This window comes from Lutjanus erythropterus, chromosome 23, assembly GCF_056507025.1.
Source record: "Lutjanus erythropterus isolate fLutEry1 chromosome 23, fLutEry1.hap2, whole genome shotgun sequence".
NCBI classification, from domain to species: domain Eukaryota; kingdom Metazoa; phylum Chordata; class Actinopteri; order Lutjaniformes; family Lutjanidae; genus Lutjanus; species Lutjanus erythropterus.
Genome location: NC_139339.1, coordinates 1,760,688 through 1,777,846, shown reverse-complemented (window position 1 = coordinate 1,777,846; position 17,159 = coordinate 1,760,688). Strand labels below are relative to the sequence as shown.

General features: G+C 39.9%; 1 pseudogene; it reads right to left on the bottom strand.

Moving 5' to 3' along the window:
* The window catches only part of LOC146305207 (uncharacterized), a 41,671-nt pseudogene extending 25,867 nt beyond the window's left edge, over positions 1-15,804 (bottom strand).
* Positions 15,805-17,159: the final 1,355 nt, after the last annotated feature.

The following is a 17,159-nucleotide window of genomic DNA, read 5'->3' as shown; positions in this document are numbered from 1 at the left end:
TCAGGACAACTTATCTACTGCATGTGAAACAAAGGAGAGGTTTCCTCCAAGTCCTCCTCCTCCACAGAGGGCACGTCGTTTGGGATTAAGAGTTCCTCAAAGGACTCTTTCCACTGCCTGACGGTGTCCTTGAAGTTTGATTGTAACTAACATTGCTTGGGTGTCAGACGGCAGTGGAGGGTGTTTTATATCGAAGACAAGGTCGATGGAAGTTATTATAGGGAACAAAAGTCAGAATGAAAAGTCAAGAAAAGTTTGAACGTATTAATTTCAGGGGAGGGAGCGTCAGCGTCTGTGGCGGAACAATGAGTCACATCACAGAGTCTGACAGAGATGAATGTCAGACCGAAAAAAAAAAGAGAAATGACAACGGATAGGAAAAGATTATTGGTGTACAGAAGGGTGATAGAAAGATATAAAGAGAGAAAGGGGAGGAGAATGAGAACAAGAATGAGAGATGAAGATGAAGAATAGAAACAGACAGACAGAGGGAGACTGATGTGAGGCTATTTTAAACTCCACTGTCTCATTCTTTCTGTTATCGGTGTGTGTGGGAGTGTGTTGTGGCCTTTGACAGCTAGTGGAAAGTTTCGTTTGACAGTTAAAGTTTATCATGACTCTCTGCAGTAGCTGGTAATTACAAGTAAAAACTGTTTCTTCTGTATCGACATCACTGGAGGCTAATTCTGCAACTTTATACTTTTAAATATGCTCTGTCACATTCCCAAGCCTTAAACCCCAACTTCAACCTGTGCCTAATTCTAACTTTAACTATAAAACCAAGTTTTAACCTTCAAACAGGCTTTTGAACTGAGGACCCAGTAAAAATTCCACATTTCCACAACATAGTTTTTCCTTACAGCTCAGTAGGAATATTGTCTTTATTTGGAAATAGTATTCCACCATCTACATGCAGCTGTGCATACTTGTACATACATCTAACAGCTTATAATATATATGTCATATCCAAAACATACCAAAGCATGTTGATAACAGTGTGTTGCATATCTTAAACATTTTGCAAAGGAAAAGGGGAGTTTCTCTAACATATATAATATATATATAATTCCTGAAAACATGAAAACACTGAGAACTGCAGTACTGAATTGTGGAGTTAGACCGGTAAACTGTCCTCTTAACCTCATATAAGCCCTATGAACTGCTCAGTTATGAATGCACCTTCAGTGTCCAAATCAGTGTTGCTTTCCACAAACCTCATATTCCAAATCGTGCAGCCAGCTGTAAAATTTGATTGGTCGAATAAAGATAAATATACAAAAATATCTACCCATCTTTCCAGTGGAGGTTGAATGCACTTAATTGTAAGATGGGCGTCACGGTGGTGCAGTGGTTAGCACTGCCGAGCAGAGACATGCAGAGTTTGCATGTGTGGGTTCTCTCTGGGTTCTCCGGCTTCCTCCCACAGTCCAAAGACATGCATGCTAGGTTAATTGGTGACTCTAAATTGCCCGGAGGTGTGAGTGTGAGTGGTTGTCTGTCTCTATGTGTCAGCCCTGCGATGAACTGGCGACTTGTCCAGGGTGAACCCCGCCTTGCGCCCAGGGTCAGCTGGGATAGACTCACAGCATTCATTAAATCGATGTTTCAAAATGTTCATGAATTTGTATATGTATATATTTGTATATACATTTTAGCTTTATAATTATTCTTCACTTTTTGAAGCAGGGACTCCAACATGAGAGTGGACGGATTCAAGGTCATAAATCCAAACACAGAGGACACAATAAAGCCAGGATAATAAAGCCATGGTGATGAAAAGGGCATAGATAACTGCAGAATTCAAAGTCTGTGTTACTGTTGTACTGCTGTAACACTCATATGGAACATATTATAAATTATACAACAGTGACTTTAGTGCATCAGCACTAAACAGCAGAAGAAGAAAAATTTCACATTTATTAAAAAAAGGTCAACAGACAAATAACTTTGCTTTAATAATAAGGACATATGTACAAAAATGCACATATGTCCTTATTATTAAACCAGAGTCATTAGCAACAAAGACACGGACAAAACAGATGATTAATAAGTGTGAAATAAAAAAAATCATACGTTTGTTTATGTTGATTATCATAAAGTGCTGCTGGCATCGTCTCAGTGGGGTCTCTGGGCTTATTTTAACTTTAAACTCCAGATGTCTCAGCGTGAAAGAAATATGTCTGAACTTTTCAACTCGTACGCAGAGGGAGGACAAATCTGTACGAGACAACAAAGATGGAGACAGCAGAGGGGTGGGGGTGGAGCGGGGCAGTTAAAAATGAAAGATTTAGAGAGAAAAGAGGACAAAAAAGAAGTGATGTAAGATGAGCAATAGAAGAGTTTAGGGTCATTTTGGGGGTTAAAAAAGAGATTGATGAAGCCATTCTCTCTTTTTGACAGCATTCTGTTCTTCTTCATCCATCCACCCATCTATTCATTTATAAATCCACCCTTCCATCTATCTATCCATCCATCAAGTCAGCCATCTATCTACCAGTCATCAGTCTGTCTATATCCAGCTTTCTATCCTTGCATCCATCTCTCCAACCATCCTTTTTCTAAAATCCATCCATCCATCCATCTATATATATATATATGATACATTTTCTATCCACTCTCTTTCCTTTCGTCCATCTGCCAATCCATCATTCATCAATCCAACAATTCCTTAACCCATCCATCCATCCATCTTTTGCTTCAGCCATTAATAGGTATATCATCCGTCCATCTTTCTATCATCCAACTGTCCAACCATCTCTTCATTGACCATCGATCTATTCATTCCATCCACTTCCACTTCCATCCATAGATCTCTCCATCCATTTGTCCAACCAGATCAAATTTGTGCGTCAGTTCATCCATGTATCCACACCTCCTTTCATCCCTTGTTATTTTAAAACGAGCAAACTTAAGATGAAGTTTATTAGCTAGCCTCTTCTGGAGGACAAGCTGCTTTTGTCTACTTCAGTGAAAGACTCAGTCACTATCTGGGCAATAGGTTACCACTCTTTAATCAATCAAGAGCAGTTTAAGATCTACTCCAGCAGAAGAGGTTTACATAAGACAGGATCCAACCTCTCTGTTCTCTCAAAGGTCAGAACTGTGACCATGGATATATTTCTCCTCACTGAGTCATTGACTGCTGTGAATCCATTGGATAGACGTGATCTGGGTCTCAAGTACTGCTGTCAGAAACACGTCCAGGTCTTTAATATTTACACCTTTGTTTCCTCATTCATCATCTCTCTCCTACTCTTTTCTTGTGTGAAATCACCCTTTTTCTATTTTCCAGGAAAGATAAACTAAATATTTCATCTGTTGTGACAGTTGTTACAGTGGTTGAACTCATGCAATCATGAATCTGAGCTGCATCACACAACATGTAGTCATTTAAGTTACGGAACACGCACACAGTCCATAACCTCAGCACTTATTATTTTGTTTATCAGTGCATTTCATCTGCCGGCTGATAAAATATCTGAAATGCCAAAACAATTCCTGCTAAACCGTTCGGAGTTAACTGCACTGAATCTGTTTTTCCATTCGACTGGAAGTCAATAACTCGGATCTCATTCGTTTTTACATCAAAACTGCTGTTTCTGCCTTCACTCTGCCCTGTTCTCAACCGGCAACAAAAGCTCAATAACCAACATGTGCTGCCGTCAGATGAGAACACAGGCATTTAAAAATCATCTCTGGAACGCTCACTGACGTTGACAAGCCATTAAGTTCAGGAAATTGATTTGCAGATTGAAAATCCCTCAGGGTTTGAAAAGCTCACGGTTGACTGAAACAACCTTTTAAAGTTCAGAAGAGGGACGTCATCGAAACTTTTTATTTAGTGTGAGACTGATGAAAACACATGCGGAGAGACAGATCTGCTGGTGTTTGACATGTACTGACTCTGGAGCTTAAGCCCGAGCCATCAAGAATACATTTCACCTCAACATCCGAACACGTGTGTCAGCATTCATGCAACAACTACAATCCCATACATGACAAGGAATCTGCAGAGGTTTCATTAGCTGCTTCATGCTTTACTTTAATCCGTGCTGACATTAACCTTTAATCAGTGTCAGACCTGCTTTTTCTCTGCTGGTTCATAGTTTGTGGCTGCATGGATGTGACCAACCTCTGAGCATCCACAGAAACTACAATCTTAGAAAGAAGGGTTCTTCCTGAAGGGCTGAGGTTCTGCTCAGAGTGTTAGAGTTTGGGCCTTGTCTCTCCCTTTCCTTGTGTTTCATGTTTCCCCTCCCCCCAGTGTGTCATGTTTGTCTCTGTCTGTGTTGCTGGGCGTGGACTCTTGGTTCCCTCCTTCCTGCTCATCCATCTGATCCTCTGCAGCTGCTCTCCTGCTCACCTGCACCCAATCCACTAATCAAGACACTGCAGCATATAACCCGACTCAGACTTCCAGACTCTGCCAGATCGTTCAGTCTCCTTTGTGGTACAGACATCTAGGCTCTTGCCTGCTAAAGGTTCTCTGTCTCCAGGCTGTGCTCGTTTTTTGGGTCCAATATTAAATGGTTACAACACAGAGCCCTTTTTTAAAATGGTTTGTCAGTGGTTCTCTGTAAAACTTTTCATTAAGAACACTTTGCATCCAAAAAAAAATTTTTTGGATGAAAGAGTTCTTCAAAGATTGTTGTGATCCTTGAAGAAATCTTTCGTCAGGGGTACTATAATATAAAGGGGTTCTAAGAAGACCCGTTTGTGTGGGTTCTAGATGGAACCTTGGAATATAAGTTTTGTTTTTCCATAGAAATCCTCTTTGGTTTGCATCTGCATGGGTTTGACCAACCTCTGAGAATCAATGGAAACTACATTCTTATAAATAAGGGTTTCTTTCTGAAACCCTTTTGGAAGAAAGAGTTCTTGAAGAACTCTTTTGTCAAGGGTATCTCAATAGACCCCCCTGTATGCGTTCTTGATGAAACCCTTGGAATGTAAGGGGTTCTGGGCAGAATCGCTTGGGCGGGTTGTTGCTAGAACCCTAAGAAGAATGGAAAAGGTTGGAAAGGTTCCAGATAGAACCCCCAGATGTGGCCAAATGGTTACGTTAAAATTAAAAGAAAAAGTGGGTTAATTTACAAAACTAACAAGTTAAAGACGCATCATTTCAGTGATCAGTTAGTTCTTAATATTATCACTGCAATCAAGACACATCTTCATCTAGAAACAAGCATGTTGGCTGGTTTTGGAAAGTGACCCTCATAAATGTTTTAACATCACATGTGGACCTTAAATTGAAAAAAACATTGAGAACCCTTCGTCTATAGAACCTTTCACAGAGAGTTGGAGGTGTAACGCTTAATGTGGAGTTCCAAGTTGAACCTTTCTTAGAAATGAAGGTTCCATTAAGGGTTCTTGTCAAGTCCACCTTTCTTTCCCTCCAAAGGATGCGAGGACAACTCAATTCAGGCTCTTAAGAACCTTTTTTGGCTCTTTGTAGAAACTTTTAATAGTGTACTAATGTGTGAGGAACTAACAAAAAGAACAGAGACAGGCTTCACAGTTGAGCAGAAGTAAAGATTTTCTAAATGCAAAACAAATCACATAACCGCTGATGTTGTGTGACAGGATGAATCTTTGGATCAAACAAAAGGAGCCAATTTGCCTGGGCCAAGACCTGTATATTTATTGTTTACAATGTCATTCAACACTGTTTACTTGAGATTTTTGACTTCTTTCTTTTCAAAAGTTGATGTTGTCTCACTTGCTGAGTTCAAATCTGTCTGTCTCATTTTCTTGGACAAGTCTGAGTCTCATAAACAAAGAGTGCATTTTTTCGACCATGGAAAAGAAGTTTGTGTGGAGTTATTTACCAGAAGAGATGACAGCGCATGTAAAGCTTTAAAATTCAGGAGTGGGGTATTTACTGATCAAGGCTTTTTATCAGGAACCCAACCAGGAGATGCTACTGTGAGCTCTTTTATATTCCAAGGGTTTTTTAATCTAGGATCCACTCAGAGAAATCTATCAAGAACCCTTATATATTCCAAGGGTTTTTATCTAGTACCCACCCAGACAGTTCTTGAATGATTTCAACAATCTTTGAAGAACCAGACTCCAAAAATGTAAGATGCTGGGTTCCATAAGGAGCCCTTTCTTCAAAAAAGTGTTCTTCAGAAGTAAATGGTTCTTCAGCCCTTCAGAAAGAACCCTTTTGTAACCCTTATTTCTACGAGTGTGAACAGCGTCCTATGTTATGATATGATAGTTGGACACTCACTTTCAGGTGAGACAGTGTAATAAATGAAAAATACCACTTCCATAATGTGTTTTAGGCTGGATGTTTAATTTTAAACAGTTGAACAGAACTTTAATTCCCCAACTCAGTGTGAACGCAGCACGTGTGTTTTCTTTGTTTGTTAATGGCTGCAGGCTAATTCGAGACGTTAAATGATTTGTCAAAACATTTGGATGCAACTCTCAGCTTGAAGTTCACTTTGGACTTCTGACATGGAAAATGGAGACTGTTCTCACGGGTTGAAACCGATTAGAACGTACAGAGGAGTTTGTGCTCAGGATTACTTTAGTGGAGCTTTAAAATGATAAACAGGGAGTGTTTTTCTTCTTCTCTCTTTGTTCTGTTCTCTCTGTATTCAGTTTGATGAATGAGGGCTGTTTATAGTTTGAGCAGCAGAAACATTATGTTGAAGACACGTCAGACCGGTTGAAAAATCCATATAATTAAACAAACACAACCATCAACACATTTTGTATAAAAGCCCGATTTCATTTTAAAATGAAGGAAACGGTCATGTTTTTCCCTCATACAAACAAACTGCCTGGGGAAAATATTCATCCTTAATTAAACATGCATGTTTATCACAGTCTATCAGTCCTCGTTTATGAAACGTTTTCTGTATCATATTTTGGAAATGTAGCATTTCAGTTGTCTGTGAAACACAATGTTCTCTACTTGATCTTGCACAGATGTGTCAGAGTTTTGATCAACACAATAAATGAAACTTTGCTGCAAAACAAACCACAAATATGTTTATCATTTGAAATAATGAGGACTGATCAAGCGGGAAGACTTCAACGTTTCTACAAAGACAACGTAACTGGACAGAAATCATGCTGCCAGTCCCAAGACGCTGCAGCGCTCATTAAAAACAGAAAACAACTTTTGGATGGATGGAAAATGGAGACAAATGTTGTGTTTGTTCTGAGGGTGGCTCTGTATGTTATCGCCTAAATCAGAAGGATGACTTTACGATGGTCAATATAGGACATCGTCAGCCTTGGCTGTCTCCTATATGGACACACATTTGGAAAAACAACGGGCTTTGGTCAAAAAAAATAGGCTTATCCAGCAAAAAAGTTGCTGCCATGATAACTGATAAAGTGCTGTGCAGTGTTTTGGCATGCCTTTGTCAAGCCCTGAATTTTTTACATCCGTTACTGGACTTTCTGGATCATATTTTATTGTCTCGTATTTAAAGAAACGCAGCCCATGGACAGATTATGAGACAACAGACTCCCGGGCACAAGCAGCTCTTCTTTACAGAGGCAGGCCCAGACTGAAAGAGACACAATGGGTCTCATTTAAGAACCTTTTTTATATTCTTATCTTAAATTTTGTCCTTTTTTCACATGATGGGCTTATTTCATGTCTCTCTGTGATACCTGGTGTCTCTATAGGCATTTTGTGTCTCCCTGTGGCCGTTTTGCCTCTCTTATGTAGCCTTGTAGTAATGTTATGTCTCTCCGTGATAGTTATGTATCTCTTTGTAGTTGTTGTATGTCTCTGTGGTAGTTATATGTCTTTGCAGAAGTTTTATGTGTCTTTCTGTGTCTCTCTGAAGTCATTTTATGTCTCTCTGTGGTAGTTGGGCATCACTTTGTAGTCGGTTCATGTTTCATTGTTTTTGTATGATTGCCTTTTACATGAAAAAAAAAAAAAATCACTTCAGTCACTTCACACAGATGCTCTTGCCCAGGGACCCCTGGGCCTGTGCTCAACAGGACTCTTCAGTAATCCATCCATGATGCAGCCGCTTTGTGTCGCTTTGACACAGTGCAGTTTCCATTTTAGCATTCTAATGTTGGCACATTAGCATGAGGCAGGGTTCAGAGTCACCCCATCATGAACTTGAATGTAAATGGATTTTTTTTTTCCCTTTTTGGAATCTCACTTTTAGACACTTTTGATGAGTGAGAGTTGGTAAAAATTCTAAAAAGGGCTGCTCTCTGTAGAGTCATTTATTTGCTAACATAGAAAGATAAAGGACAGCCTTCACAACTTTTCTGTGTCATTTAAACAGTAACTAGAAAGTTTGTCCTGTTTACACCAAAAATTCCACAGAAAGTTATTGAGGGACTGTTTCCTTTGTGTTTGAAAAGTAATTTAAAAAAGGAGCAGCATTCAGCGCGAGCAATGATTCATCTTTTACGCTGAGACACCTGGAGACACAAATAGTCAGGGATAATTGTGTCTTCACTTGACATGCCAAACGGAGAAAGCAGTGTTTTGCTTCAACAACTTTTCTCTTTGATGAGAACGTGTGTACACAAGTAATGAGCAGATAAAATTGGGGGTATTCACGACACAGCGGCTCAGTTTAAATGGGAGAAAGGGATTGTGGGAGGTGTGGAAATGCATTGCTGAAGTGTGAAGATTCACAGGATGCAGTTCAAGAGTCAGTTAACACACAAGTTTCATTTTCTTTTATTAAAATCGCTGAAACAGAAAATGAACATATTCTCACTTAGTTGGTTGTGAAGAAATTCACAACAAGGTGTAGGTGGTAATTAATGGATGATAAATCAGACACCTGTCAGCAAATTAGGGACTATATTTCTCTACATAAAACACCTTTTATTTTAAATTATTTCATACTGTGGTCTGGCTGAAGACTCAAATCCGATTGGCTGCAGGATTGAGCAGCAACAAACAACTATTTCAACTTTTTTAATTCATACTTTAAACTAATCGGATGCAGCGTACGACCACTACTGAACAGATTCAGATGACAGCGCTCCCATCTGGGATATTTTGGCATCATTTTTCTGCAGTGAGAGGAAGTGGAGGCCACTTTCTTGTCCGTCTTTGAACACTGTTGTTTGGACACTTGGAATAATGCATGCACAGACTTCCATTAAATATATAGCACTGGTCTAGTTGGTTTTAGAAATTTTGATGTGCAAATATTATGTTATACCTTTAACAATGTCCAGATGACAACATGTAAGCTGTTCAGTGAGTGTCTGTGGATTATTTTTAAAACCCAGGCAGCTGGAGCTGATGAACAAAGCCTTCACAGCAGTTTGCTTCACCATCAACATTGAGTTTTTTCTTCTCTCTCTAATCAATTACTGAATTGTCGCTCTGTGTCCTGTGCCAACTGCATGCTTCAACTGGAACTCTGTCAAAACTGCCCCCAACACCATCGACATGATTGCCCCCCCTCTTGTGCTGTGCAGCATTAAAAGAATTCAGGTTAAGCATCATAAAGCATGCAACATTTGCTATCTTGGGATGAACCTTAAAGTGGATTTTCAAAGCAAGCTGAAATATAGGGAAATCTAAAAACTTGAGGAATGCTTCCAGGAAATGATCAGCAACAAACACAATTTGTGGTTAATGGTCTAAAACCAGAACTGTCTTCTTAAAGTCAGATGTGATTTGTAGAAAATGATTTCCCCGAGCACAAATTCATATTTTTTTTCAATTGTGATGTGATACATGTGGGAAAGTAAAGCCTGAATGTGCCTCTGAAAGCTGCACAGAGGAGTGTGTGTCATGGTGTTGATGGCGCTCACAGGAAAGGAGGTTAAAAGCGAATTCAAGTGGTGATGGTGCCAAACGTCCTGGCCTCATGGGGAAAATGTCCTCAGTGAAGAGACGGACAACAAAATCCTCTCACTGAGAAATCAGCTGAGCAGCAGGGGACTGAAGCTTGGGACAGAGCGGCGCTTGGCAGGGCTCAGAGACAGACGAACCCTCAAACCAACAATGCTGGGACGCTGTCACCTTTTGTTAGAGTGGAAGACAAAACATGTCCAGTTCCAGTCGCTTTAACTGAGGATGATGGACTTCTCTGTTTTGTCAAATGTACCTTTTCTGGAGTTCAAACACATAAACCAACACCAAAATAACAGACAACAAGCAGACTGACTCATAGTTAACAAAAAGCAATCCCAAATGGACATTAGGTTTCATCCATTTTTCATTTTCATGTTTAACTTTTAACTAGAAAACATCAGCATCAATTCTTCAGTGTCCTGGACAAATTAGGAAATAGGGAAATTACACAAAATTGTCAGTAAAAGTATTGTTTCCAGTGTTGAGAATGCATTTTAATCTGTTAGACCTGACACTTTTTTGGTTTGAAGTCAGCAGAATGAATACTAAATGGTGGTCAGAGGAAATTGTCACTTGAGCAAAGTGGACATTCTGCACACCAACCACAAATTGCAAACAATTTTTTATTCACTTGAACCAGATTCTAAAAAATGGCAGCCTAAAAACCATGACATGGTCAGCTGTCAAAGTGTGGATGTTGTTGATGAAAGGATCTCAAAAGGAAAGGATAGTCTTGACTGTCTTTGTGTTGGGTTATAGATGATGTCATGGCAGTTTAACCTAGCGTCACTGTAACAATCAGTTAAGAATCCCACCTGCATTGACTAGCTGCAGTGCCCCACATAATGGGGTTAGTGTAGAGCACAGGTCTCAAGACACAGGATTGTTCCATAAAACCCAAGACACATAATCGTTCCACGATATAACGGCAGGAATTGTTGTAGCAAGGCTGCTATTAGCAGACCAAAAGTAAAGTGACTGCAGTTGCAGGATCTACTCCGTCAAGTCCGATATCAGTTGATCAATCAGATGGCAAATTAAGATCATTTACGAATTAGACTTCTGGAGACAAAGTTTTAAATAAGTGCATAACAAGTGAAGGGATCAAGCAACAACCAACCTTGTTTCTGATGTCATCAAGCACAATGATGTAGGAATCTGGGAACTTAGGACCATGGAATCATAGGACCCTGGGAACAGGACATCGGTAATGTAAGATCTTGGCAACATATGACCCTTGGAACTTAAGACCTTGGGGAAATAGGACCTTTGGAACATAAGACCTCATAAAATGGGACCTTTGGAACATAGGACCCAGGGAAGATAAGATCTTGGTAACATAAGAACATCGGAACATAAGACCTCACGAACAAACATCCCCTTGCAAAGATATTGCAATGTCGCTCCCAAGTGACAATTAATTTTGGGGCTTTTTGTCGTTCAGATAAAGTGTTCTAATCAAAGAACAGGTTCAAGGGTTCAAAAACATCAATGCTAAGAATGTTTAAGCAAATATTCTCTGATATCTCAAAGCTTCCAGAGCAAACACGCCTTAAATCTGCTAATTCTCTGAACTCTGTACCCAAGGTAATATTATTATATACTTATGGTAATAGTATTATCTCACAGAATATTATTACATGAGATGAATACATTAAATATTCTTGTGTTTAAGAAGCCCTGACTGAACATTCTAGTCCAACAAGCTGCTCATGATGTACCTGAGGTGCTGTTGTGGTACTGCAGGCTTGTAGCTGGACAAAGAGGTAAAAAAATCTGAAAACTATTTTATCGGGGAAGATTTGCATTTGATTGGTTTCCCTCTTAGGAAATGATTGACTGTAATTACAGACAGTAACCAGTAATTTCACCGATCAGTGTGATCATTGCCTGTGTAATTTCCATAATTTTCTGCACTTTGCTAAATTGGTTGAAAATGTTGACAGCTGCAATCAGCCGTCTCAGCCTCCCACTGCCTCTCAGGCAGATTCTCTCTCACACTCACACTCACACACACACACACACACACACACACACGTCTGAGATCTGTCTCATTGATGTCTACTGATGATTTGTGTTCCTTATCCAAACACTGAAACTCTGTGCAGATGAGTGAGATAAAACGAACAAGTCACAAATCTATTAAACTTTGATGATCTTTCAACTTTGGATTTATGCACAAGATGATGGTTGTCAAAGAGACAAACACAAACTGTTTGACACAAAGAAGTGAAAATAAAACACCCAGTTTGGTGTAAAAGAACTAGAACGCCCACCGTGAGCCAGACCTGATCACTCAGCATCAGTGCTGGAGTTCGCTCACGGTCCTGTGTCTGAATGGGAGTTCAACAGCCTGCATATGTTTGGTTTCACTCCTTCCACCAGATGTTGGAGCAGCAGATTAATGCACGTTGTCAGACCTGTTCAACTTTCGAATATGGGAGTAAAGTTCAGGTGTCCACATATTTTTGTCCACAATAACAAGATGAAAGGCATTGTTCTAACAAGCAACTTTTCTGGAGTCAAATGGCTGTAAAACTTTGTACATTTCATTTTCTATAAATTCTTCACAGTAAAATTGTTCTTTTTTCACTTTAAAGCTTTTATTTTGAAGCAGCAAAATAGGAAACATGTTTTCATTACTTAACATGACTCCTATACAGATGAAACTGAACATGAAACAATAAAATAAAGCAGACACCTGAAAGTACAAACAGCGATGCAGGAGAGAAACTAAACTTCAAACCACAGAGATTCAGTCAGAAGCTCCAAAAATAACAGCTCGTGTGTGCAGAGAGAAAGAGGCTTTAAAAAGTCTCGCAACACACGCTTGTTTGAGGGGGAGAGACGTCTTTATTTGGGTGGGTTTGTGTGAGTGCACATTGGTGAAGCAGCAGAGGAGAGGCTCTCACACTGAGAAATAAAACAAACATGACATAAATAACATAAATATAATATTTTGTTTTCACCCTCGAAGACAATGGTAGAGGAATCACTGCATCAGTGTTGGAAGAAGTATTCAGATCATTTACTGAAGTGAAAGTAGAAATAAAAGCATAAGCAAAATAACTGCTGTGAAACCTCACATCAGGAAATTAAACTATGTCATTTTCATGTGTTTTTCCTTCACCTTTATTTTGGTAAAACATTTTAATGTATATAGAATCCATTTCCATTTTAAAAGCTCTGACTGAAAATTTTTAAAGTTCGAGCCGAGCAGAGAGACAATACTGGTGCATGAGGAATGAAATATTTCTCCAGTGTCTCTGAATCACACAGAATCTCTGGAGAAGGTGAACGTACATTGTTCTTACTTTCCAGCCAATGGGAGTTGAGCACAGCTGCTGGATTACTGAAGGGAATTCACAATGATGGAAAACAATCAAGAGAAGAAGATCACGTCTAATAACAAAAGTCTTAGTGTAGTAATGAACTTACCAACCCAGCAGGGAGACGTCCTACCTTCAACAGACCGACTCATGAATAATAATTATCAAGCAGCAGAGACGTTCAGTGCATGGAGGGCTTCACCTGGGAACATATGCATCAATCTTAAAGGAAACTGAGCAGCCAGTCGTCCGTCTTTTAATCTGATTACAGAGTTAATGTAAATGTTAAAATGCAAAGTAGGTTTTCTTCAACCCTGGAGACATATGGAAGAAATTCTACTGGAGAAAAACAAGAAATATGGCACGTTACACCCCTGACTTATATATTAGCATAACAAGCAGTTATATATCTAATAAAGTGCCAGCAGCGGAGCTTTATGGCTATTAGTGGCACAGCTGGAGGGTGTCCTTGACCAATTCACAGAGGCTGATGCTGTCTGCTGGATATTAATGAAAGCTGCTGGAGGCATCCTTGGAAAAATAAACAAGTAAAACTACCAGCCCTGGGGCCAAACTCAGCGTCTGTTTACGCTCAAGTAATTTATGAGCATTAAAGGTCCAGTGTGTCAGATTCATGAAGATTTATAAGTAGATTAGAGAACTTATTTTAACCCAAACCACAGTCCTTTCCTAAACCGAAGCAAATTGCCGCCATTTCATAACCACCTACCACATTTTTAACTTTCCAGTAGTCAAATATGTTGTTATGGGAGACATTAGCAATCAAACTAGTCTGTCATTTAGGTATGAGGACGTGTTGGATGTCAGGTTGCAAATTGTGATCTGTAGGTTTGGCGTTGTGCGTTAGTGGAGCCATCATGGATGTGCTGAGTCATGAGGAAACAACTGATCAGTCATGTGACTTTCCATCTCCCATTAAGAGCATTAACTCTTAACTTAAGTGTAAAAAACTTATTTTTTTTTCCAAATTGAGGACTGTTTTACCGTTTCCATCAATCTTTCCTAGTGCAATATTTCAAAAGGAGTATAGAAATATGTTGATGGAGACAGGGCTCCTGATGTGTTTGTAATGGTTTTTGGACAATGATGGAGCTCGACAGCTGATGCTGACATCGTTTTATATTTATACTTTCGTTTATGGACGATGCATCAGTCATCATGTTTTCTGTCTTTTTATTGTGACAGACCTCCAAATTAAAAAACGCCCACGTCACCAGCCTGTGAGTAAAATTTAACACAGCTTCATGTTTCATTTGCGAGTTTGTTCTTCCTCCCTCCATAGGAGAGAACAACCTGGCCAATTTATAATCAAATTTGAATTAGATCAAATCTGAGTGGCAGCCCAATTACTGTAATGTTGACAACATGACAAGCTGTAAATTGGATGAGCAGTTGAAGACAGGAAATGTTGATTAAATGTCTGACTTAGTGAAACATCAGCTGGAGCCTTCAGACTTCTGATGGGGGTCGAGGTACAATTGATGGAGGTTGTTGTTTGCTGTACAGACTGATTTGTGATGTTGGGCTGAATTGATTTGACTTCACATTTACTCCACGGGTGCATTCCAATAACCATACTACCATACTATTTAGTTTGCCAGAAAAATGTTTAATACATCGTATGTCAAATGCAGGATGTCAAATATATCAGGATATGTTATTGCACCTGGTGTCATTTTGCAGTTTGGAAGGCAGCATGCTTTTTATGACCCACAATCCCCTGTGCAGTGGAGGATACATCACACTGACTGAGTTGGACAGTGAGCAAATACAGATGACAGCCAGTTCAAACTTCCTTCCAAATACTGCGTCTTTTTATTTTTGCTCTGTGGACTCTGATGGATGTATGAGCATGAGGGTCAAAGTTCAAGGCAACAGTGCAGTACTTGCAGCTCATATTTTTCATGAGCAACTTTCTTCAAAACCTGGAGGCATTTAAGGTCGCTGGGTTCAGCACAAGCTTGCCCCCAAAGTTCAACCAGGCTGAAGTGAACTTGCTCAGTGCAGCAACATGTGCAGGTGGGGACTTGGGGTGTGCTGAAGTCAGACTCCTCAGGCTGAGTGTACAAAACATGAGCCAATATAGATGCTGAAACCTACACTTAGCTGGGGAGATCTCGACAGAACAATAGCCTGTCTCCAGAGCAGCAGAGCTCACTGCTTGACACCTCTTCTCCAGCTGTTCCTGATGTGACCCCTTTTCCTTGATCCTTGGAGGTTCCAAGGAACCTAAACTGCAACCGTGATGTAGCGGAGAAGCTCGGGTTCTCCAGTAACCCTGAGAGCTATGGCAGATGGGGATAAAGAGTGACAAAGTCAGGGTTCATGTTCTGTGTGAAACTATGAGTAAAAATTAACTTTGTTTTAAGTTAGGTAACTTTCGTTACATTCCGTCACAATGCCAGTGAATGCTTGGCGGATGGGAGATTCAAACAAACTGGACAGATGAAGATTGAGAAGGCAGATACAGCAGTCCTGGGTCCTCCAAGGCTGGGGGTTTTGGTGTGAGTTCAAGAATCATTGAAGAAGGAAAATCAAGTGACGCACCTGGTAAGAGAAGGTGCCCCAGTGATGGGGACCATGACACTTCCCAGCCAAACCTGCAAGGATGTGGGGAAGCTGACACACCACCACCATCTGTCCCAGAAAAAAAAAATCCACCTGTGTGGGCACATGGAAGATGCTGGCAAGGCTGTTCAGGAAATCTGGGTAGTTTGCCAACCAGGAATTTGAGCTAAAATGGATCCTGTACCAAAAACCTGTTCACTGTGGTTGTAACTGAGACACGCTGCACTACAGAAACATTATTTGCATTCTGAGCACTCAGGTAACACTTTTAGAACACATAACTGTTTCTACTTCCAAGGGTATGCTGACTTTCTCTGTCAGTAAGAACATTTTTTCAACTCTTTATTCATAAAGGAAAAACACATATACTCTTACAACACTTCTGCAGTACAAGAAAAAAAAATACTTCACAAGATCTCAAGGTTGGTTTGTTCTTGAGGATCCTGTTTTCAGAACTAAGCTGTAAAAACAATTTCTTTTTCTCCACTCAGACTGATTAAAGAGCAGCTGGATCTGAACTCTGATTTCTTCTGCTGATTTTCGAGTGTAAATTAACTTCTCCAGGTGCCCGTACCTGCAATGATGATGAAATCTGGGGTGAAAGCGTGATTACATCTAGAATCAGACTATTTTATTTGATTATTTGATGTCTTTTTTTTTGTTTATCCTCCCTCCAAGCAGGAGAGAGACCAAGATGGGCCAAAATAATTTTGGCTGGGCCTTTTAATTACAAAAGTTAATACCGTTTGCTTTCTTTGATGGTTTTCAACTGGTGGACTCAAATTGAGTTTCTTTGAGGTGCTCTTTTGGGGCAAATCAGGGGTGAAACAATTACATGACGTTTTCTTAAAAGCAATTCCTGAAGGGGACACCAAAAGTACTAAGCTTTAACTCTGCTAATGAACATTCTGCCTCCCAACCAGCTGAAGAAAACTAAACGTCATTACCAGCCTCTTTCATTGACTAGTTCAAACTCAAATGCTACAGTGGCCACGATATAAATCTCCGTACCACCTCAGGCCGTTGAGAATTTGTCACATCTTTGTGAAAAATGGTTTGCATGTGAACAAAGTGCTGACTTGGCCAGCAAAATACCCCAGATCTAAGTCTGATCGAGCGTCTGTGGGATGAGCTGGAACAAGTCTGATCCACGGAGGCCTCACCTCACAACTTACAGGATCTGCTGGTGGTGGCAAAAGTCTGCACATCATTTACTCAAGTAGAAGTACAGATAGTCGCCCTTTGCAAGAGACTTCTACCAACTGTTTCTGTGCAAAACTAACTGAACCTCACTTTTTCTCCTCTGTTGAGACTCCCACTCTTATCTGTCTCATAACAAGACAAAAACCATGTAACAAGATGCAACAAGATGAAACGAACACTCTGTTTTGAAAATGCATCAAGTGGAAAGTATAGCTATTTGG